We start from the raw sequence: 26,833 nt of genomic DNA on the forward strand, positions 1-26,833 counted from the left end.
TTCGCAGTGGTTCCCATAATTTCTTTACATTTCTACGGACTTCTTTTCTTTTTCTTTTTCTTTTTTTGGCCTTGCCGCACAGCCTGTGGGATCTTATTTCCCAGCCCACCCCAACCACCAGGGAACCCGCGCCCCCTGCAGTGGAAGCACGGAATCTTAACCACTGGACCGTCAGGAAGTCCCGGGCTTATGTTCTTGAGGCTTCCTCTGGTTTAGCATTTTGCATCTGCAAATGTTTTCTGTTTTTTGTCCACCTGGATGCAAAATTCAGTGCCTCCGCTAGTTTACTGCCCCAAATCCACTCACACCAAGCATTTCCTGAGTTTGTAACTTGATTGAATATCTGAGGACTTCAGTCTCCCAATTTCACTAACTTCCCCACTTCCCTCCCTGCCCTGACTTTTTTTTCTTCCACTCCTTCCCTCTTAAAAGCACACAGATTTCTCTCTCTGTCTCATGCCATGTAGTTGGACCCTCTCTTCTGAATCCTTGGCCTCAGGTGACGTTCTGGCCCTGCAGCACTCATCTATTGCAAGTGGGGCTACTAAAGCATTTTCCCAACAAAGGCAATTCTCTCACTAAGAGGAATTCTCATACCAGCTGCCAAGAGGATAAACTGTTCTTCGTCTAACCCCCCCAATAATAAAGTAACAAAGGTTGAAAGTGATTTATTTTCTTTTACAAAATAAATTAGAACAGAGTCAAGGTTATCTCAGTAATAATAGCACTCTTTCTCTCCCTTGCATTCCAATATGCTGTCTTGAATGGGAGAGAAAGGCATGAAGTTATACAGCTTGCTCAAAGGGAATTGAGTGTAGGGGTGCTATCTGTGTATTGCAGGGGACAAAAGAGCTTCCCTACTTTGCTTGACTCCTGAAGACTCATTATCTAGCATCTGCTTCTACATCCCCAAAGTTGGATTTACAATTTCCTAGAGCAGCACATAGTTCTTTGGGCAATACTGACAATTTAGACAATTATTTTTTGTATTGAACTGATATCAGCCTTTTGGAGCTTCCATATTTGTATTCTAACCCTATTTGCATGAATTCAGACCTGACTAATTTGATTTGAGTTACATTAACCCAGTCTTGTATACACTCCAACCTAAAACATATATGTGAGAAACCACTTTTCCTACTCAGATTGTCTTGGTGGCTCCCATTACCCAGAGAATAAAATCTTATCTCCTTAGCATAGCAGTGAATGTCCTTGGTAAGCTTGTTCAAACATCCCTTTTCATCTTAACCTTCTGCTTTCCCCTTGTCTTATGTCTCCTGCTGTCTGAGTTCCTCTAATTCCCTAAGTAGATATATCACTTTATTTGGTTTTGTTCTGCTTTCCCACCATTATGAAAAGCTTCCCAAACTGCCCCGTCTCTGCTAGTCAGCATCTTATTTATTTTCCAAGGTACTTTCACCGTGAAGCCTTCCTCGAATTCTCAAGTGCAATGAGTTCTGCTCTCTGGGCTCTTTATTTTTACTTTAGACGTGTGCTGTCCATTACTCTAACCACTAGCCACATGTGATTCTTTCTTTCTTTCTTTCTTTCTTGCTTGCTTGCTTGCTTGCTTGCTTGCTTGCTTGCTGCGCTGGGTCTTCGTTGCTGCCCGCGGGCTTTCTCTAGTTGCAGCGAGCGGGGGCTACTCTTCGTTGCAGTGCATAGGCATCTCATTGCAGTGGCTTTTCTTTGTTGCAGAGCACGGGCTCCAGGTGCACAGGCTTCGGTAGTTGTGGCATGCAGGCTCAGTAGTTGTGGCACGCGGGCTCTAGAGCGCAGGCCCAATAGTTGTGGCACACAGGCTCAGCTGCTCCGTGACATGTGGGATCTTCCCGGACCAGGACTCGAACCCATGTCCCCTGCATTGGCAGGTGGATTCCCAACCACTGCACCACCAGGCAAGTCCCCACGTGTGATTCTTGAGCACTTGAAAGGTGGCTAGTCCACATTTTTTGAGATATGTGGCTAGTTCAAATTGAGAGGTACTGTTAAATATAAATGACATACTGGATTCAAAGACTTCTTAGTACAAAAAACAGGATATGAATATTTCATTAGTAATTTTTTACCTTGATTTTATGTTGAAATAAGATTTTGGTTATATTGGTTTATATAAAATATATTATTAAATTAATTTCACCTTAAAAAACTTTCAATGTGGTTACTAGAAAATTTAACATTAAATATGTGGCTCACGTTATAATTCTATTGGACAACCCTGCTTTAGACCATTATATGGGATTCAGTGCTAAACACCTTGCAGGATCACTTTGAGTGCGTTTCAGTCCCTACTGCTAGAGTTTACGTTCCCTGAGCTCAGGAACTTGTAACCTCCTATTCCTTACTACTCCCCACTTTCATTCACTGGATGTGCAATATATGCTAATGAAATAAAATAGAAAACGTTTTATCAGAAGAGGTAAGGAGCTCAGATGCCTACAGAAACCAGGCAGGTAGCATAATTATATGAAGTGTGCTGGGTATAACAAGGATCTTGGTGTCAGGGACACAATAGGATTCTGGATTGGTTAGCAGGGACCATGGTCAACTGGAGATTGACCGCTCTGTAAAAGTGGCAGCCACTTCTCCCTATCAGCTGAATTATTACCACATAGGAATGTAGGCCCAGGGTTGCCAAAGTTTCCAATCTTTCAAGAGAAACTGGATATCTGGACCCTCTGGATTTTATGTAAATTTAACTGATTTTTATATGTTGGCTTAATTCTAAAAGCTTTGTGTGGGCCAACCAAAACAGGTTAGTGGCCTGAATAAAGCCTGAAAGTTACTAGTTTGTGCTTCTCATTTAGAGGGCAAAATGAAATTTACCTGTAGTACCACGGTAGTAGAAGAGTAAAACAAGATTCATTATTGTGGCTTTGATCAAGAAGGGACTAGAATTTGGACCCTTAAATCTGCAGAAAACTATTGGTAGATGGTATTTCCAAACATTCCCAAATACTTGAGATTAAAAAATATACCCCTCTGCAGAATTTCTCAAGACTTAGGCCCTTAAGGATAAAAAGGGGGAGCTGTAAGTTTATTGACAGGAGAGTAAAACTGTCAACTTAATGCAAAAGGGAATAACATGTCTCTCATTCTTAAGTCTTTACTTGTTTAGAGTTCAGGAAATGGTTAAAGAAAGTATCACTTTCTGAATTTTCAGAGCTCTTGTGACCTGTGTGTTTACAGAGGAAATCTTGTGGTTGAATATTTAGCATACATGAAGTGACAAGGTGAGAAGGGGCTGAATGCTAGTCAGAATAATGTTATTTTTAAATGACAGGGTGCTGCTTCTAAGGTAGATTAGCAGCAGCCTTTCTTTTTTTTTTTTTTTTTTTTTTTTTTTTTTTTTAATTTTTATTTATTTATTTATTTATTTTTAATTTATGGCTATGTTGGGTCTTCGTTTCTGTGCGAGGGCTTTCTCTAGTTGTGGCAAGTGGGAGCCACTCTTCATCGCTGTGCGCGGGCCTCTCACTATCGCGGCCTCTCTTGTTGTGGAGCACAGGCTCCAGACACGCAGGCTCAGTAATTGTGGCTCACGGGCCCAGCTGCTCCGCGGCATGTGGGATCTTCCCAGACCAGGGCTCGAACTCGTGTCCCCTGCATTAGCAGGCAGATTCTCAACCACTGCGCCACCAGGGAAGCCCAGCAGCAGCCTTTCTTTGATTTTCATTTCTTTGAAATCCAAAATCAATAGACCAAGTAATGCAAAGGAACTCTGGCTTAGAATTGTATCACCTGTTGAACTATTAGTAATTTACTTTTTTGGGTCATTTTTTTAAATCTCAGTAACCTGCAGTCATAACAATATCAGAATTAGTTTGCCAAAGGGGTCGTTATTCTATTGAGTAGGAAAATAAGTGAAGATCTGTATAACTGCACTTCAATTTCAATTTTGTTATTTTGCATGTAAACTGAGCACCTGAAATCAAAGATTATATTTACAGAATAGAATTCTGCAAATTCTCTGAAAGTCATGTATCATGTATAAATGCATAGTTTAAGAGTTTAAGAACATTTCCTAAGCAAATAGAAAGAAGGAGCATGTTATAAGATATGAAATCATGAATCAAGATAATAGTGTTCCCTTTACTTAGGCAAATTATGCTGTGTGTTAAAAGCTAAGAACAGTTGGTATAGAAACCTGAAGTATATTTATGTTGTTAGTCAAGTAAGTATCAATGACTTGTAAATTCATTCTGACTTGTGGTTTGCCTTTGAGTAAGTCCCCAAATCTTTCTGTTTCTCAGTTTCCCCATTTCCAAAGTAATTATAATAATCCCATTTATTTCTTAAGCATAATCATATACTAGTATAGAAGATGGTGCTACTCCTGGGAAAATGTCCTGAGATCTGGGCAGATAGATGTGGTTGTTATTTCCATACTATATTGATATAGCAAACATATTTTATAAGAGCAGCCTGGGTTGCTTTATAGCATCTTATTGTTTACAGAATCAACAAGCAGCTGTTATATTATTATTTAGCTCCCCAAACTTGTTACAAAGAGTTGAATAACCATACAAACTAAGATCATCATATGTCAACTATATATTTGCATAAATGATATAGTAATAACATTAAGGGAAATCTCTTAATGGGAAAAGACACCCAGATTTCCAAATAACAAAAAACTGTCCTATTTCATATTTCCTTCCCTAGTCCCAATGCATTTGACTGTTCCATGTAATTGTAATTATAATACAAATAAAATTTAGTGTTGTCTTTTGTGACAACATACTCTATTTCCCCATATTTCTGAATAGTTTTCAGCACTACCATTTTATATGGCTGTGTAATTATCCATTAAATCTAGGCATCATAATTTACTTAACCATTTTTCTATTGCTGATAGATCTGGCTTTATTAACTGTCTGAAGTAGATATTTCAGAAAGGAATAGTGAAAAGTTAAAAGTATTCCAGCTTAACTGGTGGGAAATAGGTTGATGATGAGGAAAGGCTGTAGGATGTCTGTTACCTCTCTAATTCTAGGATCACCTGCACAATCCAGTGGTCTTGTACATTCAAGTGTAGCTGAGGACACTGGTGAAGATGCAGATTTGGAAGACTTTCACATATAGATGGTCATTCAAGACATGGGACCCTGATGATGTGAGCCAGGTTTAGTGTGTATAGTTCAAAGAGTAACTGAGGGCAGGACTCTAAAGGACAGTCATATTTAAAGGACAAACAGAGAGAACAAAAGGCAAAGGAAACTAAGAAAGAATAGTTAGAAAAAACCAGTAGTGTCATAGAAACCAAGAGACACTGAGGCCAGCAGTAGCGTTATGACTTGCACAGGGGCGGAGCTGACTCTGGATCTAGAACTGTTGATTTCTCCTTCACACATAGTTCCATCACCCTGTGGACAGGCATAACTGCCTCCTTTAACACTTTGTGTTTTCTGCCTGGGTCTAGTCAAGGACAGGATGCCTCCATGTACCTAGATCTGTTTCGATTGTTTTAAATTGTGTTAAACTAACTCAATCTGAACTCATTAAAATCTAAGAACAGAATAGCTTGGTTTAAAAAAAATTGTATTGTGTATTTCCACTGCTGTCTTTTAGCAGTGATTTCCAAAGGCTGGTTCAAGGACACCAGAGGATATGTTTCAGTAGATTTGAGGAGGCCTCAAGGGTTTGCACTTTTAATAAGCTCCCAGGTGATTCTGATGTATGTTCAAGTTTGGGAACCCTTGATTTTTTTTTTTTTTTTGGTCACCTCACAGATGACTTATTAATTTCACAGGAGAATGGTACCTTTATTTATTTATTTATTTTTCCTTCTGCTTTTTTATTTATTTATTTATTTATTTATTTTTGGCTGTGTTGGGTCTTCGTTTCTGTGCGAGGGCTTTCTCTAGTTGTGGCAAGCGGGGGCCACTCTTCATCGCGGTGCGTGGGCCTCTCACTATCGCGGCCTCTCTTGTTGCGGAGCACAGGCTCCAGACGCGCAGGCTCAGTAGTTGTGGCTCACGGGCCTACTTGCTCCTCAGCATGTGGGATCTTCCCAGACCAGGGCTCGAACCCGTGTCCCCTGCATTAGCAGGCAGATTCTCAACCACTGCGCCACCAGGGAAGCCCAACCCTTGATTTTTTTAACCAGAAAACATAAAACTTCACAGAGATTTAGAATGGGACATCTAGAGATTTGCCACACCAGGGGTAAATAGATATGTGGCATGGTCCTAGTTTTCATGACAACTTATTCTCATAAAGAATTGGTCCAGAGCACCTATATCTGTTGAACTTTTTCTCTGTTCAGAATATTAGGCAGAATTCTGAGTAAATTAAAAAGAAGATAGCATGAATGAATAATTGAATGCACTCATAATCTACAGAGGGAATGAGATCCTTAGTGGATATTTGTGAAAAGGAATATGCTTCAAAGATAATCACAGCCAATGGGAAAGGGAGAGAGGTATTAGAGGATGCTTCTTTCCAGACTCCCTCACCTGTGTACTGCTTCATTTCTTGGCCTTCTCCATGGGAACCATGTGTTACATTAGTAGAAAGTGCCTTAGACTTGGCATGAGATGCTTTGATTTGGGATCCTTCTCTGCCCCTTGCCAGCTAAGTGACCTTCAGAGAGTTTCTTAACTTTTCTGAGCCTGGGATTCTTATCTATTAAACATGACAAAAGTGGCATGAGAAATGTTTTGACAATGTAAACATGCAATAATATTATTCATGATGAACTCTGAAAGGAGCAATTTCTAGTGTGCCTTCTTTCTATGAATATTTGTGACTTATCAACATTTAAAATGTTTTAAAATGATTCATTTTAAATATTCTTATAATGTTTGGGGGTGGTGTGTATTTAACTTGGTGTCTTATAGCAGTGATTCCTAAAAGCTGCTTTAAGGACACCAGAGGTTCTGGCTTGGTAGATCTGGACGGGGATTTTTTAATCTATTTTTTTTCTTAATGAATAAAAAATTTCACACTCTAATGTTATATGAAATTTACAGATAAATTTAAATTCATGACTAAATATTAATGATTAGTTTTGGAATATGCATTAAAATTTGCACCTCCCATTATTTGTTCCACTGAAAATTGCTGGACTTTAAATTTGATTTTTTTTTTGCAGGAATACTTGCCTTTTAAAGTCTTTAATGCCTTTTCATTCTATTAATGGTTTCTTTCACTTTGCAAAAACCATTTAGTTTGATGTAGAAAAGGCAATCTACTGAATGGGAGAAGATATTTGCAAATGATATGTCTGAAAAGGGGTTAATAACCAAAATATATAAAGAACTCAGTGAATTCAATATCAGAAAAACAACCTGATTTAAAAATGGGCAGAGGACCTGAACAGACATTTTTCCAAAGAAGACATACAGATGGCCAACAGGCACATGAAAAGATGTTCAACATCACTAATCATCAGGGAAATGCAAATCAGAATCACAATGAGGTATCACCTCACACCTGTCAGAATGGCTACTATCAAAAGGACAAGAAATAATAAGTGTTGGCTAGAATGTAGAAAAAGGGAATCCTCATGCACCATTGGTGGGAATGTAAATTGTTACAACTATGGAAAAGAGCATGAAGTTTCCTCAAAAAATTAAAAATAGTGCTACCATACAAACTAGCAATTCCACTTTTGGGTATTTAGCTGAAGAAAATGAAAACACTAATTCAAAAAGATATACACACTCCGATGTTTATTGCAGCTTTATTTGCTATAGCAAAGATACAGAAGCAACCTAAGTGCACATGATAGATGAATGGATAAAGAAGATGTGATATATATGTGCAATGGAATATTACTGAGCCATAAAAAAGAATGAAATCTTGCCATTTGTGACAACATGGGTAGACCTAGAGAGTATTATGCTAAGTGAAAGAAGTCACTTAGACAAATACCATGTAATTTCACTTATATGTAGATCTCAAAACAAAACAAATTAAAAAACAAAACGAAAACAGACTTAAATGTAGAGAACAATCTGGTGGTTGCTAGAGGGGGGATGGTTGAAATGGGGGAAGGGGATTAAGAGGTACAAAATTCCAGTTATAAAATAAATAAGTCACAGGGATGTAAAGTACAGCATAGGGAATATAATCAATAATGCTGTAATAACTTTGTATGGTGACAGATGGTAACTAGACTTATCATGGTGATCATTTCATAATGTATAAAAATATTTAATTACTATGCGGTACACCTGAAACTAACATAATATTGTAAGTCAAGTGTACTTCAATAAAAAGTAAAGTTTAATGAATTATTTTCTTTCATTCACGTTTATTCTTTTTAGCTAAGCTAAAAATATGACCTTTTCATTGGCAATATAAATGCCTATCTTTAATTCTTTTGTTCTGAAAGAGATGGTTTTGGTTTTATTATCAAAGCTTGTTTGCTTTTAAAATCTTTCCTTCAGTCTTACTATTCCCTTCATTTTATGTGGCCGCTTAGAAACAACAGGTGTTTCTTTGTGGTGAGATTTGACATAATTAAAACTGAGTGAAAGGAGAGGAGAAGCCTGTTCTGGTAGGTTTGGTGTACTCAGGAGGCTCTTCCACAAGCATTGTAATGAACCTGTTTCTATTTGCTTAGTGAATGGATCTTATCTTTATTTAGAGACTCCCCTAGATGGGAAGAGTAATACTGAAAGACTTTGCTTTAAACAATATCTTAAAGCTAAAAAGACCAATTTGAGTAACTGATCTTTTCCCATTGACTTAGGATTTAAATTCGTGAATACTCTACCACCATTTTTCATTGCCAGTGATTTCCTGGGGACTCTAGGTGTAAGGCTTAGTTCTGTCATTTGTTTGAGGTCTCTGTCAAGTTGTCTGGTACATGGCTAATGACTTAACAATTTGAAACTTATGGTTTAAGTACATATCTTAAAGTATGAATAATATTCTAATTTTCTTTTGGAAAGCTCAATTCCAGAGCCTTTAGTGGCCCTCACCCGCCTCAGGCTGCAGTGCAGAGGCCTTCTATTTCATCCTGCTTAAAACTACACTTGCTCCTGTCCCTCCAGGTCCCGTTTGCATGTTTGGTGACTCCTGATACATTTGAAAGTTGTTTGCTTACTTGTTTTTTGTCCCTCTCCCTCCACTAGAATGTGAACACTATGAGATCAGAGATTTTATTCACTGCTGTATCCCCGTGCATAAAACAATGGTTGGTACTCAGAAATAATTTGTTGAATGAATATATGCTTTATTTTTTTTTAATAACAAGGTACACCTGTTTCCTGAGTTGTCTGCTTTCTTATGTTTTGAATAGATTTTTTTCTTTTTGTAATCTGGAAATCTTCCTTCATTTAAAAGGGCTTTACCATCTGCTAAGGGTTGCTAAAATTCTGATTTTCACCTGTGTAGAAAGGCCAGCGGGAAGCCCTACTGGGTTGAGTTCACTGCCAAGGGTGCTTTACTCTGGTATGGGCCTTGGTCCTCAGGTGTGTAGCAGCAGAAGCATGAGTTGGCTAGCATACTGGCAGCAGACTCATCTTCAGGAGCAAACATTAGCCAAACTGTGACACTGATGAATAAAACTAGAATGCCAATTGTTTGAGTTAAAATGAGAAATATAGAACGAGAATTCAATAAGCCTATCATATCCTTTCTACATTCTACCTCAGCAAACCGTTTTCCCCTCTATCACAGCATTTGTCACATGCTGTATTCTAATCATCTGTTTACTTATCTCAGACCACAGTGCAAGGTTGTTGAAGACAGAGGGCAGGTTTATCTTGTTTGCCATTGAATATCCAGGGTCTGGTACAGTGCCTAACACTCAGTGAAGTGCTGGATAAATAAATGAAGAGGTTAAGGGATTAGAAAGCGAACTGAGACTAAAACAGGACAAACATTCCCCAGTGATCAGTATTGGTTGCTCTTCTGTGTGGTATGCTCTTTTAAAAAAAATAAGCATTATGTATGTGTGTGTATGTATGCATACACATATTAAAGTAATACATACTATGAAAAAATTTCTAAGACAAATAGTATAGATGTATATAAAATCATAATTAAAATTACTACCCAGCACTATTTATTTTCCCTTAGGCCCAATCCCAATTCCCAGAAGTAGTCACTCTTAATAGCAGGGTATATTGTTTTAGATACATTTTGTGCATGTAGAAAGGCATATGTATATATGTACATATATACATATATTCATTTTTTTAATACAAAAATATTGTTATAGAACTCTCTTACTTTCACTTAGCACTCTTGTGGCCACATATTGGGCACATATTAGAACATGTAGATTTATGTTATTCTTTCAAATAGTTGCAAAGTATTTCTTTGTATTGATATGACATTTGTTTATTAAAGAATATTTACTAGGCTCTATTATGTGCCAGGAACTATAGTTATTTAAACAAGTCCCTCATTGATTGATTTATATTGTTTCTTATTTTCCACTATTGCAATTAAATATTCACATACATATATTTCTCTATGTATTGTATGAGTAGTTCTGTTTAGTACATTCTCTTAGGAAAACTGGGTGCGTGAATGTGCATATTTTTTTCTTTTTTTCTGAGAAAACCACTGAGCTTCAAACATGAGTTATTTCTAATGGAAAGGGAAGGATGATTCAGGAGGTGGAGGCAAGAGCCTAGAAGGTGGAACCAGGGGCTGAGGAAAATAGTGGGTAATGGGACGGTGTCCAGATGGTAGAGCCAGGCCTAATCAAGGGAAATTCTCTACCTCTAGAGCAAGAGTACCTGAAAACATGTGTCTGGTTGGATTTCAGAATTAGACCTGTAACTGCTGTGTGCCTTATGTTTCGACATCCCAGTGTTCTATCGATCAAAGCAAGGTATGGGGCCAACCCAGATTAAGAGGGTAGAGAAATAGACTTCACCTCTCAATGAAAGGAAATGTCATAATGCAGGAGTGTGGACACAAGGAGCCCTGATTCATTTGAGGGCTCTTATTGTAGTCATCTCTTTTTTCTCTCTCTCTCATATTTATGTAATGTAGAATTATTTTTATTTTAAGTAATACATATGTATAGCTAAAAACCAAATAGTAATACTAATGGTCTTGTATCAGAAAACTGTGGCCTTCTCTTTCCTCGTCCCTCTTTACAGGCATACTACCCAGAGCCAGTCACTTTAAACACTTTAAGTATTTCTTCTGGTATTTCTTAAAAATGTTCTTATATTGTAATCTCTTGAATTATCAATTAGGCAGTCTACTCACTTCCTGCTTGACAGTTGGGCGTTTGCTCTTCCATTTCTCCTATACCACAATTTTTGCTTAAGTCAATAGTTAGAATTTATAGTATTAAGACTATATGAATATGGTTCACTGCTAAGCTAAGCCAGTGTACTCTAATTATATTCTTCTCATTCAAATTTCAGTTTTTCTTCTAGTTTAGGTATCAGCAAACTAGGCCAAATCCAGCCAGTCACCTTTTCTTTTTTTAAATAAAATTTTATTTGGACATAGTCATGCTCATTCATTTACATATTTTCTATGGTAGCTTTTGTGCTACAACAGTAGAACTGTGTGACAGAGACTATATGGTCTGCAAAGCTTAAAATACTTACTCTCTGGCCATCTGTAGAAACAGTTTACTGACAGTTACTCTAGTTATTTATTGTCTCACTTTTTTATGTGCTTAGTTTGTATAAAATATTTCAGTTCAAACTATTTTCTATTTTTCCACGAAATTTATTTGACCTATGATTTATTTATCTGAGTGTGTTGCTTAATTACCCAACATTTGGGGATTTTCTAGTAAATTTTTGGCTGTTGATTTTTTGCTTCATTCCAGTATGGCCAAGAGAATATAATTATATGATTTCTATTCTTAAAAATATATTGAGATGTGCTTTATGGAATAATATATCTGCCATAGTTTGCTTTCCTCTCCTTTTTTGCCTTTATTTAGAGTAATCAAGTGTCTTTTTATTATTGCATTCCTCCCCCAATTACTTCTTAGTAATAAATATTTTCCTATTTTTCTACTGAGTACTCTAACCATGAACACGTTTGATATAAATCAGTATTTTTATCACTACTCTAATACTTTAACTTCATTTATTCCAATCCTACCTTTTCTGTTATTATTTCATGTATTTTAATTCTGCACATATTTTGGGCACCATGAGACAGTGTTACTTTGTTTTTTATTTAAAATTTCCCACATATTTATCTTTTTTGTTGTTCTTTAGTTCTTGAATTTCTGTGTTTCTGATGATGTAAGATTTCTTCTTCCTGGAGAAATCCACTTAGTGATTCTTTTAGTATGGGTCTTCTCCTGATAATTCTGTCATTTATGTCTTTCTGGAAATGTCTTTATTTCACCTTCATTTTGAAGGAAATTTTTGCTGGGTGAGGAATTCTAGGTTGGTGTATTAGTCAACTATTTTCTCATAGTTATAGAGGCCAGAAGTCCAAGATCAAGGTGCCCCCAAGGTTAGTTTCTGGTGAGGAATTTCTTCCTGGCTTGCAGATTGTTGCTTTCCTTCTGTGTCCTCTTGGGGGTTTATTTGTGTGTGTGTGTGTGTGTGTAGAGAGAGAACTCTCTGATGTCTCTTCCTTTCCTTATTAGGACACTAGTGCTATTAGATTAGGGTCACCCTTAGGACTTCATTTGACCTTAATTACCTCCATAAAGGCCATTTCTCCAAATACAGTCACACTGAGGGTTAGGACTTCAACATATGATTTGGGGGGGGACACTTCAGTTCATAACAGTTGGCAATTATTTACTTTCAACACTTAACAGTAGTCATTCCATTGTCTTCTGACTTCCATTATTTCTGCAGGAAAGACAATTGTTTCTCTGAGGATAATGTCTGTTTTTGCTCACTGAAGTAAGAATATGATTTTCTCTCCGTTTCTTATTTGCAGAGGTTTACTATGATGTCCCCAGGCATGCTAGTCTTTGTATTTATCCTACTTGGAATCATAGTTGACATCTTTTTTCAGTTTTAGAAAATTCTTGATCATAATCTTTTCGAACACTATTTCTTCTCCATTCTCTTTCTCTCCTCTCTGGTACACCAGTTACAGATATAGTAGATGTTTTCACCATATCTCATACGTATCTTAAGGCCTCTTCTGTATTTTCCATTATCTTTCTAGTCTGGATATTTTCACTAACTTATTTCCTCGATCACAAATCCCTCTCTTTAGCTATATCTAATCTTGTGAGAAACCTATTCAGGGCATTACTAATTTTATTTGTTTTATTATTAAGTTCTATAAATTGCATTTGATTATTTGACATAGATGCCAGTTCTCTAGTAAAATTTTCCATCTTGGCATTTGTTTTCCTAAACATATTAATCACAATTATTTTAAAGTCTGTGTCTGACTGTAATTGCTGGGTAGTGCCTTGTATAACTATCTACAGTCTGTTCCCCCTACTAGATTCTAAGTGTAATGAATCTCTCTCTCTTTTTTACTGCAATTTTCCAGTGTCTGGCATGTAGAGCTTGGTCAATAAATGTTTGTTAAATATGAAAAAAAAAAGTCTGTCTGACAATTCTAATACCTGGATTATCTGTGGGTTTGTTTCTGTTTTAAATTTAAAAATTTTGATCCTTACTCTTAGTATTAAAAATCATAGAGTTTCTGGATGATTTCCAGAGGGGATTTTCTTCAGCTTCTGGTAGATATATAGAGTAGGAGCAGATCACTTGGACTATACTAATATTACTATGTTATTGTGATGATTAAGGTTTGGATCTCAGTCTTTGTAGGTCAGATGATTTCCATTTTATCCTTACTTCTAAGGTGGAATTTTATAGGAGTTCCAGCTGAAAATCTGGGATCTTTACCAAGGTCTTTTCTCTTAGGCAAACAGTGAACTCAAGTTTTCATTTCCCCAGTCCTGTGGGACTACTTAAAACTCTTCTTAGCTTCTCAGAATCTTTGAAACCGTATTCTTTTCTGCTTTCCTGCCTCTTGACCTGTGCCATTTATGAATTGGTGAATGCCTTGGGAAGAAAAATGGCTTAAACTATTGGTCTCATGTCTCTGGCTTCTTTCTCTCTGAGACATCATTCCTTTACGTTCTGACTGCCTTTGTAGTTCTGAACCCTAATTTATGTCTCCCCAGCTCCTTGAGGCTACAAAAACCTCTGCTCATCCTTACCTTCTCTTCCACTTAGTTGCTTTTTTCTGCTAGGTTTGTCAACTTCATTGTCTGTGTTGCCCATGAATTCTGGCAGAAGATATGTGATTCCCGGGTCAAAGACAAGGAATGGTTTATTACTTACAGAAATGGCAATAGCTAGAGTATCATCATTTTCTTGTGCCAGTTCCCACAGGGCAATATGACAAGTAGTCAGGTGACACCTGCACACACAGTGGGTTGTATTACAGTAGAGGGATCCTAAGCTTTGGGAATCCAGTCTTTTATAGTGGGTTATGAACAAATTTGTCCTTTGTCCCAAAGGGAGACATGATCTTTATGATAATGGGCAGTAAATAAAGTTGCCTTTTGCTGTGGAGGGAGAAAATCTCTCTGCCTTCCAAGACACCTGTCTTCTAGGTGACTTTCTTCTTAAATTTCTATATTGTCCTTTCTACTTAGCCTTAATTCAGGTATAGCAGGTTGTATTAATGATTGCACAGACTCCACTTAGGGATGCAAAGAGGAAGTCTAGGACAATTTTATCACCCATAACAACCTTGGCTAATGAATCGAACCTGATCTGAATACAGAGCCAAGATGATATCACTTGAGCAAAAGTCAAGAATAGCTTTCTAACTGGAAGACTTCCATTATAGAAAAACTGCTTGTTGGGTGAATATAAATAATGAGCCAGTTACCCTTTGGAAGCTCCTCAGAGCAACCAAGGGAAGTCTCATTTTGGCGAGATATTTTCAGTCTTCTGGGGACTACATTGACCTATTAGTTATATTTCTTTAAAGATTTGAAAGTCTTTTGCACCTTTAGGTGCAAGTCCCCGTGTGAGAGGCAAGTTAATGTTTGTCTTCCACACAAGAAGTTGCAATTGGAAAACAGTCCTGGGGACACACATGGTACTCTTGGAAAAAAAGGTGTTGTTTAAAATTGTTGCTTCAGGTGGCAGAGTGGAGATAAAGTTTCCCCCAGAGGGATAGCTAGCACTTTTTCATGTATAGCTGAGATGCAGCTAAGGCTAGGCCAGCAATAGGCTTCTGTATACCATTTCCACTTGACATGTAAGGCTCGTTTGGCCTTTTGCACCATGTTAGTCATTAGGTCTGAGTTTACCCAACCTCAGAATGAGAATACCAGGCCAGAGAGTCAGAAGACCTCCATGGGTCAGACGTTAAATTTTGACAAGGTCCTAATGGCAAGCTAATAGTTGCTTTTCAGAAGGAATATATCTGGTATCTGCGATAGGGAAGCAAGGAGTCCAAAACCCCCGAGGCACCTATGAGTGCAGGCTGCCTCCCTTTGCTTGGGCTCCAGTAGGCCAAATCATTAGTCACAGACCCTTGTAGCTCAGTAGGTTCATTAGGGTGGAAGAGCTCCAAACGTAGAGGGTGTGCCACAGCTTTTTTATTCCTTAGTCTCAGTTTCTAGGTTGAATGGAGAGACAGAGTAAGGATATTTTCCTTTTTCTAGAGGCCTCAGGCCAAGGGATAAGATACAGAGAGCCGAGACAAAAATGAGACCTTAGACAAGGGCATGATACTGGCAGCTTAGGCCACTTCTGGCTTAGGTCTTAATTTAAAGGTGAAAAATAAATCATTGAGTTTACTTCAAGTCCAGGCCTTCAGGGTTGAGGAAAATATGTGCATGGGGGTCCAATGCTCCAGCCGGGAAGTAGTAAGGTGGTGTCATTTGCCTGAAGTGTCTCCTATTCCTCTCTTTCCTGGTGAGGTTAGAGTGTGACTTCTTTAGAGTGTGACTTTATGTAATAATTTTTTTTAATTGTAAAAGTATCTTTGATATATAAGTACACACACACACACACACATTTCCAGCAGAGAAGGAACATTCTACAGATTGCATTTTGGAAATGCATTAATGAGCTTCTCACTCATGCTAGACCTTCTAATTTCTTTTAAATGGTATTACAGCTATAAAAGTGCTTTCATCCTTCTTTCTTTGAATTTTTCAGAAGTTTTGTATGATTTAAATGTATTTCAAAAAATATTTTTGGATTATCAACCTTTTCCCCCAGCCAAACAAGTACACACAACCAATTTCTGGACAAGCAATATTATTGCCAATTATTTCCCATGTCACTCATGTCAGAGAGGATCCAGTTTCACCACCAGTCTCCTTGTCCCAGCTTCACTTATCTCCTTTTTGCTGATGTCTGGTGAATCTGTATCCTCAGTTCATGGTTCTCTCTTGAGATCCAGACCATTATATCCAACAACTTACCAGACATCTACATCAGGACATGTATCTCTAAAGTGGCATTAACAAAATAAAAAATTCACTTCTCCACCTCATCCACCTCCAAATCTATTCCCCCTTCATTTTTCCTTCTCATAGGCATCACCCACTTCATTAACCACATCAGAAGTTGGGTGGTAAAAGTACTTCCCATGTCCAAATTGGTCACTGATTCTTGCCAGTCCTGCCTTCTGATAATCTCTCACATCTATCTTCTCCTTGTCATTCCCATGGCCCTTCCTTAATTTGCACTCCCATCTGAACTATCTAATAACCACCATGATTGCTGGGAATTGTCCATTCCATTATCCACCCTGCAACCCAGGTGATCTTTCTAAATATAAGGTTGATCATTTTACTTCCCTACCTAAAATTCCTTAATGATTTTATATCAATGGAAGGATTAGACTTCAACTCCTGGCTTGGAGCTACTGGCCCTTGTTTATCTTTTTTGACTTATATGCTACTATGGTGCCTAATGCTGAATTTTTTCCTATTAACCCAGTATTCCTATTAACCAATATGTGTGAAATGGAGTTTGACATGTGAGAATAGAACACTAATTTATATTTCCACATTTAAAATGGAGAAAATAGAGGTTAATTCATAGATCTTTTGAAATGACTCAAAAGTCTGATAAAAGGAAACTGTGATAAAAATGACTGTATTTTTAGAACTGAATACAGGACATATATTTTGAAAAAGAATTTTTCCCTGTTTTATGTAGACATTTTTATAAAAAGTATTGCTAAGATATAACATTATTGTTTAAAGCAAATATATTTTATTAAAATGGCAAGAAATTGGGATTAATCCTCTGAGGAAATTTAAGATTGATGATTATCAAACCTGAGGAAAGTTTAATGATTTAAGGTGATTGTGTTGTTGGAAGTATAAAAAATGATTTGATAAGGATTTATAAAAAGGATATATCAAAAGAAATGTGTAAAATTCAGATGTTTTAGGATTCCTTAAGTAGGACTTAACTAATTTAGATGTTCCTTATAGCCTAATAAAATCTGTAATTCTGAAGATCATGTGGAATTTTACATGGTTCAAAATTTCAAGATACAATACAGATTTCAATTTAAGAAATAATTTATTCTTTTAAAATGTATTTTAATGTGTGATACACTCACATATTTCAAAATAAAAATATATAAAAACTTGTACAGTGAAGTCTTTCTCTACCCTGGGTTTCATCTGCTCAATCCCCTTTTCCCAGCCTCACAGTCAGGAAACCATGAATATTAGTTTCTTATGCATCTTTCCAGAGTTCCCTTATGTATATACCAGTAAATACAAATATGTATTTTCATTTTTATCCACTTCTAATGCAAATGGTAGTATAATGTATACATGATGTCCTACACCCTGTGTTGACATGTTTTCTGCACAGAAAACTCAGGAACTGATTTATAAATGCAGGATTTCATGGAAATATTAAAGATTTCTGGGATATGTGTTCTTAATATACACTTACCTGCTGAAGGATTACCTGAGGCAAATATTAAGTCTGAGGTTGAACTCCCCCAGCCCCTGAGCAGGCTTCTGGGACTTCTCCCTTCCCACCAACTTGCTTACATTTCTTGAATAGAGATTAAGTCTAATGTTAAGCTACAGAAACAAAATTGAAAAGGTAACGTTACAACTAAGAACAGCAAATGATAACATAAATTTCTGGCATTAAATATGAATGATATTTATATTATCTGGAACAAAGTGCAGCTGTGGACATAATTTAGCATGTTCACATTCTAATCATGTCAGGGTGAGTTTTACAAAAGTAGGCCATAATCACTCCCACCCCTGCCACCCACCCCCAACCTGTGCTGCTGTTGAGGACTCTCATGTGCAGGGGACATGCTCATCCAGATGCCCCAGGTACCCTCCCAGTCATGTGCCCTGAGGCAAGGACCCAGACTAGGTCATATGAATCAGTGCAGGTTGGAAAGAGGGCCGTGGATTTGGAGTCTAAAGTGTGGGTTCTAATCCTGGCTCTGCCTCTTACTAGATGGGTAATCTTGTCAATTCATATAGTTTTTAAAAAGTTTTGTGGGACCCAATATTTCCATCTGTAAACGAGGCTGATAATTTCCATCCTACCTTCCCTGGTAGGTAGTGGGTAATACCAAACATGAAGTGTTAACACGCCTCATGCCCAGCACAGTGCCGTGTGAATGCTGTTGCCGCCGTGACTTCATTGGGATCTCTGAGGAGGAACAGGTTTTCCTAGTAACACTGTAAATGCTTGTGCCCAGCAGTGGGAGAATAAGAAATTTTCAGGAAAATTAACCTGAGGGTTTGCCAATAGAGTTTTATTAGGTTTGTAATATTTGTTTTGTTGTTGTCCTTTAGTTTTTCTCTTAGACATATCCTGTTCACTCTTTAACAATATTTTGGTTGTATTTTGGTGGCAAATTTACCTCTTTTTGTGGGTTTTGACTTAGAATAGCCTTTTAGCAGTTACTCAAAAATGTTTAGGTCGTTTCCAAAGGCCACTCTCCCTTTAAGATATGATGCAAAGCCCTGGGCATGCCAATGGGACCTGATATTTACTTCACTGGGATCCTCCCCTCTCTACCTGACTAACGCTATCATCTACGTCAGAGCTTCTCAAACGTGAGTGCATTACTATCACCTGGCGGGCTGTTAAAACACTGATTGCCCCATCTCACTATTTCTGTTTCACTGTCTGGGGTGGAAGTCCAAGAATTTGTTCCTAGGTGATGCTGTTGCTAATACTACGGGTTCAGGAGCCACACTTTAAGAACCACTGATCTAAAACCTAGGGCAGGGTTTCTTTAAGTAGGTTTTAAAAGGACGGCCTTGTTCAGTAACACCTGGAGCTTGGTAAGAAGGCAGATGCTTGGTTCCAGCCACAACTCTGAGGAAGCAGATTCTCTGGGTTTTGGGAGCTCCAGATTCCATCTCATGCATTTTAATGTCTGAGAACCACTGATTTGCACATAACAGTTCTCAACCCTGGATGCACATTAGAATTATGTGGAGAGTTAAAAAGCTCCCAATACCCCTCCTCCCACACCCCTAGAAACTCTGTTTCAAGTGGTTTGGGGTGGGACCCAAGCACCAGTATTTTTTAAAAAGCACCCTAGTGATTCTAATGTGCAACCAGGGCTGTGGACTGATGAGAGGACAGGTTGAGCTTATTGTTCTGTGTCTTGGGGTGTTAAGAATCTGTGGGAACTGGCCGGGGTCTTCCTGGTGTTCAAGGTTGTTTGGGAATGCAGCCCAAAGTGATGGCAAACTTCATTTAAGGTTAAGACTGCTAGTGAACAAGTACCATAGGAAAAGTTGAAAACAACTTTGAAGAGAGTGCTTTATTTATCTGTTTGTAACTATAAGTTTATAATTGATATTGCAAGCTATAAATCTAATGTTACTTTGCTAACTATGTTTTGCTTAGTCTGAGATTTAATTAAGTGTATTTGTCTTATTCTATATTAACTGGTGATGTGTCTGGTAGCTCTGTTAAGTATTTTAGGGACTCTCCTGTGAAGACACTTAAATTTATTCCCTACAGCAAGGAAGAGATAGGTGGTCAGATTTCAGTTTAAGATAACAGAGGAGATCTGTGGAGGGAGTTTTAAGCAGAGACTGAATGATTAAGGATGGGAGGAGACTTGGAGAAGTAAAAGCAAATATAGGAAGTGGTCATGTTTAACCCTTTAGAGACAGGATTCTAAGTCCATGGGAATGTAGGGAGCAATGAGGGGTCAGGATAGCTCTGACTGAATTCTCCTGAACTTCCCAGGACATTTAGAACTTGCTCTTAAAGACACTTTGTACTTCTAGCTGCTTCCTTAGCCTTGGAGACCTGGAGCACTTCCAGAGGGTATTGGGACATGAAGCAAACAGTGCGCAGCCGGGTACCTGGAGTTGAAGCTTCTCAGGACAGTGTCTTGTAACCAATGTGAGTCTTGTCCCTGCCGGGATTTCACTAGGGCTCTAAGAGAAGCTCTGAAGCAGCAATTGTAGACATAGGGCGTTAATGAAGTTCTCTGGCCTATTTATTTTGGAGGTGGCAGTCAGACAGTTCAAGTTATCTTATCTGGGGAAGTCACACTGCGAGCTCAGTGACCTTGTCTTGCAAACATACCACCAAGTCACAGGCTGTTTGAGGCTGATGAGATTGTGGATGTGAAGGGCTCCTGTAAACATGGGGTGCTCCTCAAGGATGGGTGTTCCTGTCCCTAACAAATGGGATTCTGGGGCTGCATTTATGGGTGAGCAGTGTTCAGGGCCATTCACAGGGGACAGCAGGCTCTGTGTCCATCACTTCCTTATAGAATCAGTGCAGCAATACATAATGTTTATTTCTCTTCAGTCTGCGGGGATTTTTTTTCAGCATAGATTTTACACATCTGGTCCTGAGAGAATCCACACTGTTGCTACTCACCCGGCAGCCCTGACCACAACATTTGCAGTGTTTTTGGAATTCTAACAGACGAAATCAACTTTTTTCAATAGACATTTTCCCACCTGCTTTGCATGTTGGCTCTAGCTGCACCCCATTCTCACTTGACAGATGCTGCTTTCTCTGCATCACTGGACTTTTCCAGGCCTCTTCTCTTTACACTGACCCTTTAAGCAGACATTTAAAGCAATTGTTCTGTTCAGTTTCATTACTCTGCTCTCACAGCTATTGTAGTAGTTCACTTGAAAGAGAGCCTGGTTGCATTCAATTTTGTGTCTGCTTCCTAGTTCCTGGAGTGACACCTCCACCCCCTCTCATCTCTGCTCCTACTACTATTTACCTGAGCTCTCTTTCTGTTGCAGGAAAGCAAATGGAGCGCCCAAGGCCAGGTTTGCCAGGTCCAGTCAGTCTGTTCAGTACGATAATTTTTCGATTAATGGTCTACTATTTTTAAATATCATTGAGACCATTCATTTTCTCTAAAACATCTTTTGTGCTCTAACAAACATTTTCCATTTCTTAGTACTTTATAATTCTGATTGATTTTGATTACATATTTGTAGAGGTTTTTTTTTTTTCCCCCTGAAGAGACATAAAAAGCCCTTAAACATTTTCTTCTTTCTTCTTCTTTTTTGTTCAGGGAGTCTCTGAGGTAGTCACACTCACACATAAATGAATGAATAACTGAGAATGATTGTCCCAGATGGGAGGCTACTAGAATTTTCTTGCTCTTCCAACTGTCTCTACTTGGTAGTGTCCTTCCCATCGACCACTGTAGACCCCAAAGCTTCTTGTGGACTTTCCCCACCCTGTGGAAGGCCAGCTTTTGCTTCCTGATCTAACTTTAATGCAATCCAGGGCAAGGTTTGGTGTGGGGATGGGGGGGCGGTGTGGAAGCGTGGTCAGCTTGAGAGTAGCAAGGAAAAAGGGAAGAGGAAGCATCTGGGCTTACCTGCTCCTTTGGTCCCAGGACAGTCTTATTCTGGCCTCTCCTTCCACAAAGCCCTCTTCCTGGAATCCCCTACTCCAGCACTTGCCATAACAAGGGACAGCTGGTGCTTTGTGGACTCCCTTTGCAATGTAGAAACTCTTACTCCATTCATGGTATCCCACGTGGCCTACTGATGACACCTAAGTAGTCTATATATCCTTGTGGGTTTAAGTCTCCATGCATGGTCCTCTGGAAGTCCAGAGACTCACTGAAACTATACATAAGAATTTGTTTAAATGTGTATACATATATACATTCCTGTGAATATATGTTTTCCTGGGGAGAGAGTCCATAGCTTTTTATCAGATTCTCAATGAGTAATATGACCCAAAGATATTTTAAAAGGTCAAGGAATAACCACTGATGTGGCAGTGGATGGCCTGGAGGCAGTGTTTAGTTCAACAACAAATATTTATTGAGTAACTATAAAGTGCCAGGTACTGTTCTAGGCTCTTGATACATCATTGAACAAAAAACTCCCCCAAATCCTTACCCCACGAAGTTGACATTTCAGCTGGGGGAGACAGACAGCAGGCAGTATACATAACACATTCTAAAATATCTTAGAGGGTGTAAAGTGCCATGGGAAAATAAAGCAGAGTAAGAGAGATCAGGGATGTGGCAGGGTGAGAAGGGTTGCTATGATTTCAGGGTAGGCCTCGTTGAGAAAGTGATATTTTAGGGAAGTCTTGAAGAGGGCAGGAATCATGTGGTTATTGAGGGAAGAGTTTGCCAGGCATAGGCAACAGCTAGTGAGTGACTCTAGGATGGGAGTAAACGTGGTGTGCTCAGAGTGGTGGAGTGGAGCAGGTGAGGGAGAGTGGCAGTGAGTCAAAGGGTAATGCGGGGGGGCTGTGTGCATGTATTTTTTGGGTGGGTTGGGAATGCATTATTATTTTTTTCATTTAAGACAATGAAATGTAGTCTACTATTATTTGATTGTTAGTTACTAAAGATGCTTTCAGCAGTGGCTAGGTTTTGGATAATAAGGGATGCCGTAATTGGGAATTCAACAATTGAGGGAGGAGTGAGTTTGAATTATTTGGGTTATAAGGATACATCCTGTTTCCTTGATTCAAAGACCCTCACTCCCAGCCATTTAATGTTTCTGAGATTAGAGTGTGTTTTATAACCAATATATACATTTAATATGATAATATTATTAGGGTTTTTGATATATTTCAATAAATGGTGCCCCTCTTCTTTATCCCTATTCAAAACCAGTTGAAAAGTAAGACAATAGAATATGCAGATGGAGAGCAAATCTATCAGTTTTTTTGGTGATAGACTGGAGGACATAGCTTACTTTTGAATATTCTAAGCAGTAACACTTTCCTAGGTTGATATCTCCCACTGAGCTGGCTCGAGAAAAAAGGAGACTGAGATCCAGTGCCGCCTGCCTGGGGCTTTGGCTTAAATTAGCTTCACTAAACTGAGAAATATTGTCCAATTGCTCTGGTCCTCCAAGTGACTAACTCACCCAACCTCTAGGGTGAGATGTGAGGGGGTCACAATCCAAAATTTTCCTCTCTAGCATTGTGGGTGCCAGAGCCACTCTTGAGTGTCCTTAAGAGAATAAGATAGCAACTCCCTTTTGACGGGAAAATGATTCAGTGCCTCCTGGAGGCCCTAAAGTTAGCCAATTTTTGGCAGAAGGGGTAGTTAGGGGCCCTTATTATCCAGGAAAAGAGATGTAATTCCTAACTTTAATGTTTTGAGTATCTAAAAGGGGATATTATCTAAGGAGGCTTTGGGAGAGAAGGTGGGAATAGGTGAGTATCTGATTGTCCTTGCTGCCTTTTTGAAAACTAGTCTCAGTGCCAGAATATATTTATTAGGAAATCATAGGCTCCTGTGTATGTGCATGTTTGGGGAGGGGTTGGTGATTGAAGGGAGAGATAGGGAGAAATACAAAGATATTTTATTACTATTTTTTTATTTAAAATGAACTAAATAAGTGTGGCTTTAATTATTTTTAATTCATTTTAAAATAGGAAATAAACACACATTACAAAAGAGAATAAAAATAAGTTCTCCCTACTTTTCTCTCAAAGTTCCCCTCTCAGAGGTAACCACCATTGCCAGGTTTTTGTGAATCCTTCCAGAGATATTTACGCATAATAAATATTTTGTTTGTTTTACATAAATGATTAATGTTAAAGATGCTTCCAGAGAAATACATTGGATAGTTTTAATTAACCTTAGAGGCATTTGTGATATATAACCTCAGTATGTGATACCTGACTATAAAGAAAAACCCTTTTCATTAGGCATACAGTTACATACAATTGATGACTTAAAATCTTTTAAAGAGAAGAGAATCCAAGTATAATGGTTACTGAAAGGGGAATCATTTGTACCTAAGTGTTTCAAAGTGTATATTTTAGATTTGTTTTTCCTGCAGTGTCTGTGATATATGCTTCCATGGTTACCAGGTAATAGACATAATGGGAATAAAAATGTATAGAGAACTGAAATGGAATTATTATAGCAGAACTGAAATGGAATTATTATAGCAGATTTCCTCCACAGAGGACATTCATTGTCACCACTGTTTCCTTCAGGCAATTTGGAAACTTACAAATAAAAGGTAGACATATACTTATTGGGTAGCTGGTACTTTTCTCTAAGTATGTCTTCACTTACTTAGGAATTACATTATATTGTCTCTAAAAGCTGAATTTGCAGTAAGCAGTGGAGTTAATTTCTAAGTAAAAACGTTTATTGCATCTCCAAAAGTACAAATTCAGGCAGAAGTGCTGTGAGAATGAGATACAAAGGACGTCACACAAAAAAAGTTTAGATTCTGTGCTTAAAAGCCAGTCGAGACAAAAGTTGCACACCTTCCTACTTTCAATATTCTGAGGTTTAAAAAAAAAAGATTTCCCAACCATAACAACTGAAAGCAGGTAAGGTGGGGAAGTAGCTTTGACAAATGGAAAATGCTCTGCTGTAGAAATAGTTGTGAGTTATTTTCCCAGCTTTGCTGCCACATGTATTACCTTAATCTTGACCAGATATTCAGCCACTCCTGGTGTCAAGTTTTCCATCTGTCAGACTGAGTAAGTAATCTCTCATGTTTCTTCCAAATCCAACATTGTATCCTGTTAGGAAAGGACTTCAAATATTCCATCCTCTCAATTCTACATTGAGATTTTTGTCTGATAATTTAAACTACTGCATCTCAAAATACTTAACAGCTGGGTAGTCCTGCTAGTAGTAGGTCTTACCTAGTTATTCCTCAGCAGCACAATTAGATAATCACAACTAGTAGCAACTGAAAGTTTTTGGTTAGCTGCTGAAATCATGGCGACAACTGTATGAATTTCTCATGTATTATATATTTTCTTTATCTTTTTTACTTACTGCTTCCCTCACAAGCCACAGACGGAGATTAAACTGAGACTTTAGGAATTAGTTTAGGAATTTATTATTGTTGCTGAGTACCTTTTAAAAAATGACTTAAGTACATTAAAAATTTATTAAACTATAACACAATATAGAAAAAAGCACAAATCAAGAATTTAGAGCTCAATGAATTATCATTAGGTGACCATGGCCATGTAATCACTACCCAGGTCAAGAGCTAGAACACTGCCAGTGCCCCAAAAACTTTCCTCATGCCCCCTCTATACCCTCTGATCTTTTAAACAAGACTAAACTCTCTTAGGGGGACTAAACCCATAGAGTAGTCTTGCCTGTTTTTGAAATTTATGTAAGTGAAGTCATATACTATGTATCTTGTATCTAACTTCTTTCCCTCAGCATTATGAGATTGTTCATGCTGTTGCATGTATTTGTAGTTCTTTCATTTTAATAGTTGGCATTCTGTTGTATGTCACAACAATTTATACATTGATTCTACTGTCAATAGACATTAGGGTTTGTTTTAGTTTGGTAATATTAAGTATAGTGCTTCTGTGCACATTTTTGGGCATGTACTTGGGGCACATGTGCACAGTTTTATACTGAGCATATACCTAAGTATGAGGTTGTTGGATCATAGTAGACATGTATGTTCAAATTTAGTAGAATGTCAATCAGTTTTCCAAAGTGGTTGTTTTAGTCAGTTTGGGCTGCTATAACAAAGTACCATAGACTGGGTGGCTTATAAACAACGGAAATTTATTTCTCACAGTTCTGGAGGCTGGCAGTCTGAGATTAGGTTGCCAGCATGGTTAGGTTCTGGTGAGGTTCCTCTTCCGGGTTACAGACTGCCACTGTCTGCTATACCCTTATGTGGCAGAAAGAGAGCAAAGGAGCTCTTTAGAGTCCCTTTTATAAAGGCACGAATCCCATCATGAGGGCTCCAGCATCATGACCTAATTACCTCCCAAAGCCCCCACCTTCTAATACCATCTCACTGGGGGTTAGGATGTAACATATGAATTGGGGGGGGGGACACAAATGTTCATTCCATTGTAGTGATTTCTCTAATTTACATAATCATAGGTGGTATATGGGAATTTTCATTGCTCCAAATTCTTGACGACATTTAGGATTGATAGTCTTACATTTTAGATGTTCCCATGAATGTGTAGATCCTGTGGTTTTAATTTGCATTTCCCTGATTACTGGCAAGGTTAATGTACTAGTCAGGGTTCTCTAGAGAAACAGAACCAGTAGGGCATACATAATAAGATTTATATTTATATATTTTTATTTTATAATATATTATATTTATGAATATACACTTATTTATTTATTGTGAAGAACTGGCTCATGCGATTATGAAGGCTAAGATGTCCCATGATCTGCCATCTATAAACTGGAGACTTGGAAAAGCCGATGGCATAATTCAGTTTAACCTGAAGGCCTGAAAACCAGAGGAGTTTACGGTGTAAATCCAGTCTTAAGGCCAGAGAAGAGACGAAATGTCCCAGCTGAAGTGGTGAGGCAGGAAAAAGGGGACAAATTCCTCCTTCCTCCACCACTTCTATTCAAACTGGAAAGGGATTGGATGATGCCCACCCACATTGGGGAGGGCAATCTACTGAGCCCACCAATTCAAATGCTAATATCATCTGGAAACACCCTCACAGTCATACCCGGAAATAATATTTAA

The sequence above is a fragment of the Balaenoptera musculus genome, chromosome 4, assembly GCF_009873245.2.
Source record: "Balaenoptera musculus isolate JJ_BM4_2016_0621 chromosome 4, mBalMus1.pri.v3, whole genome shotgun sequence".
Lineage (NCBI taxonomy): Eukaryota > Metazoa > Chordata > Mammalia > Artiodactyla > Balaenopteridae > Balaenoptera > Balaenoptera musculus.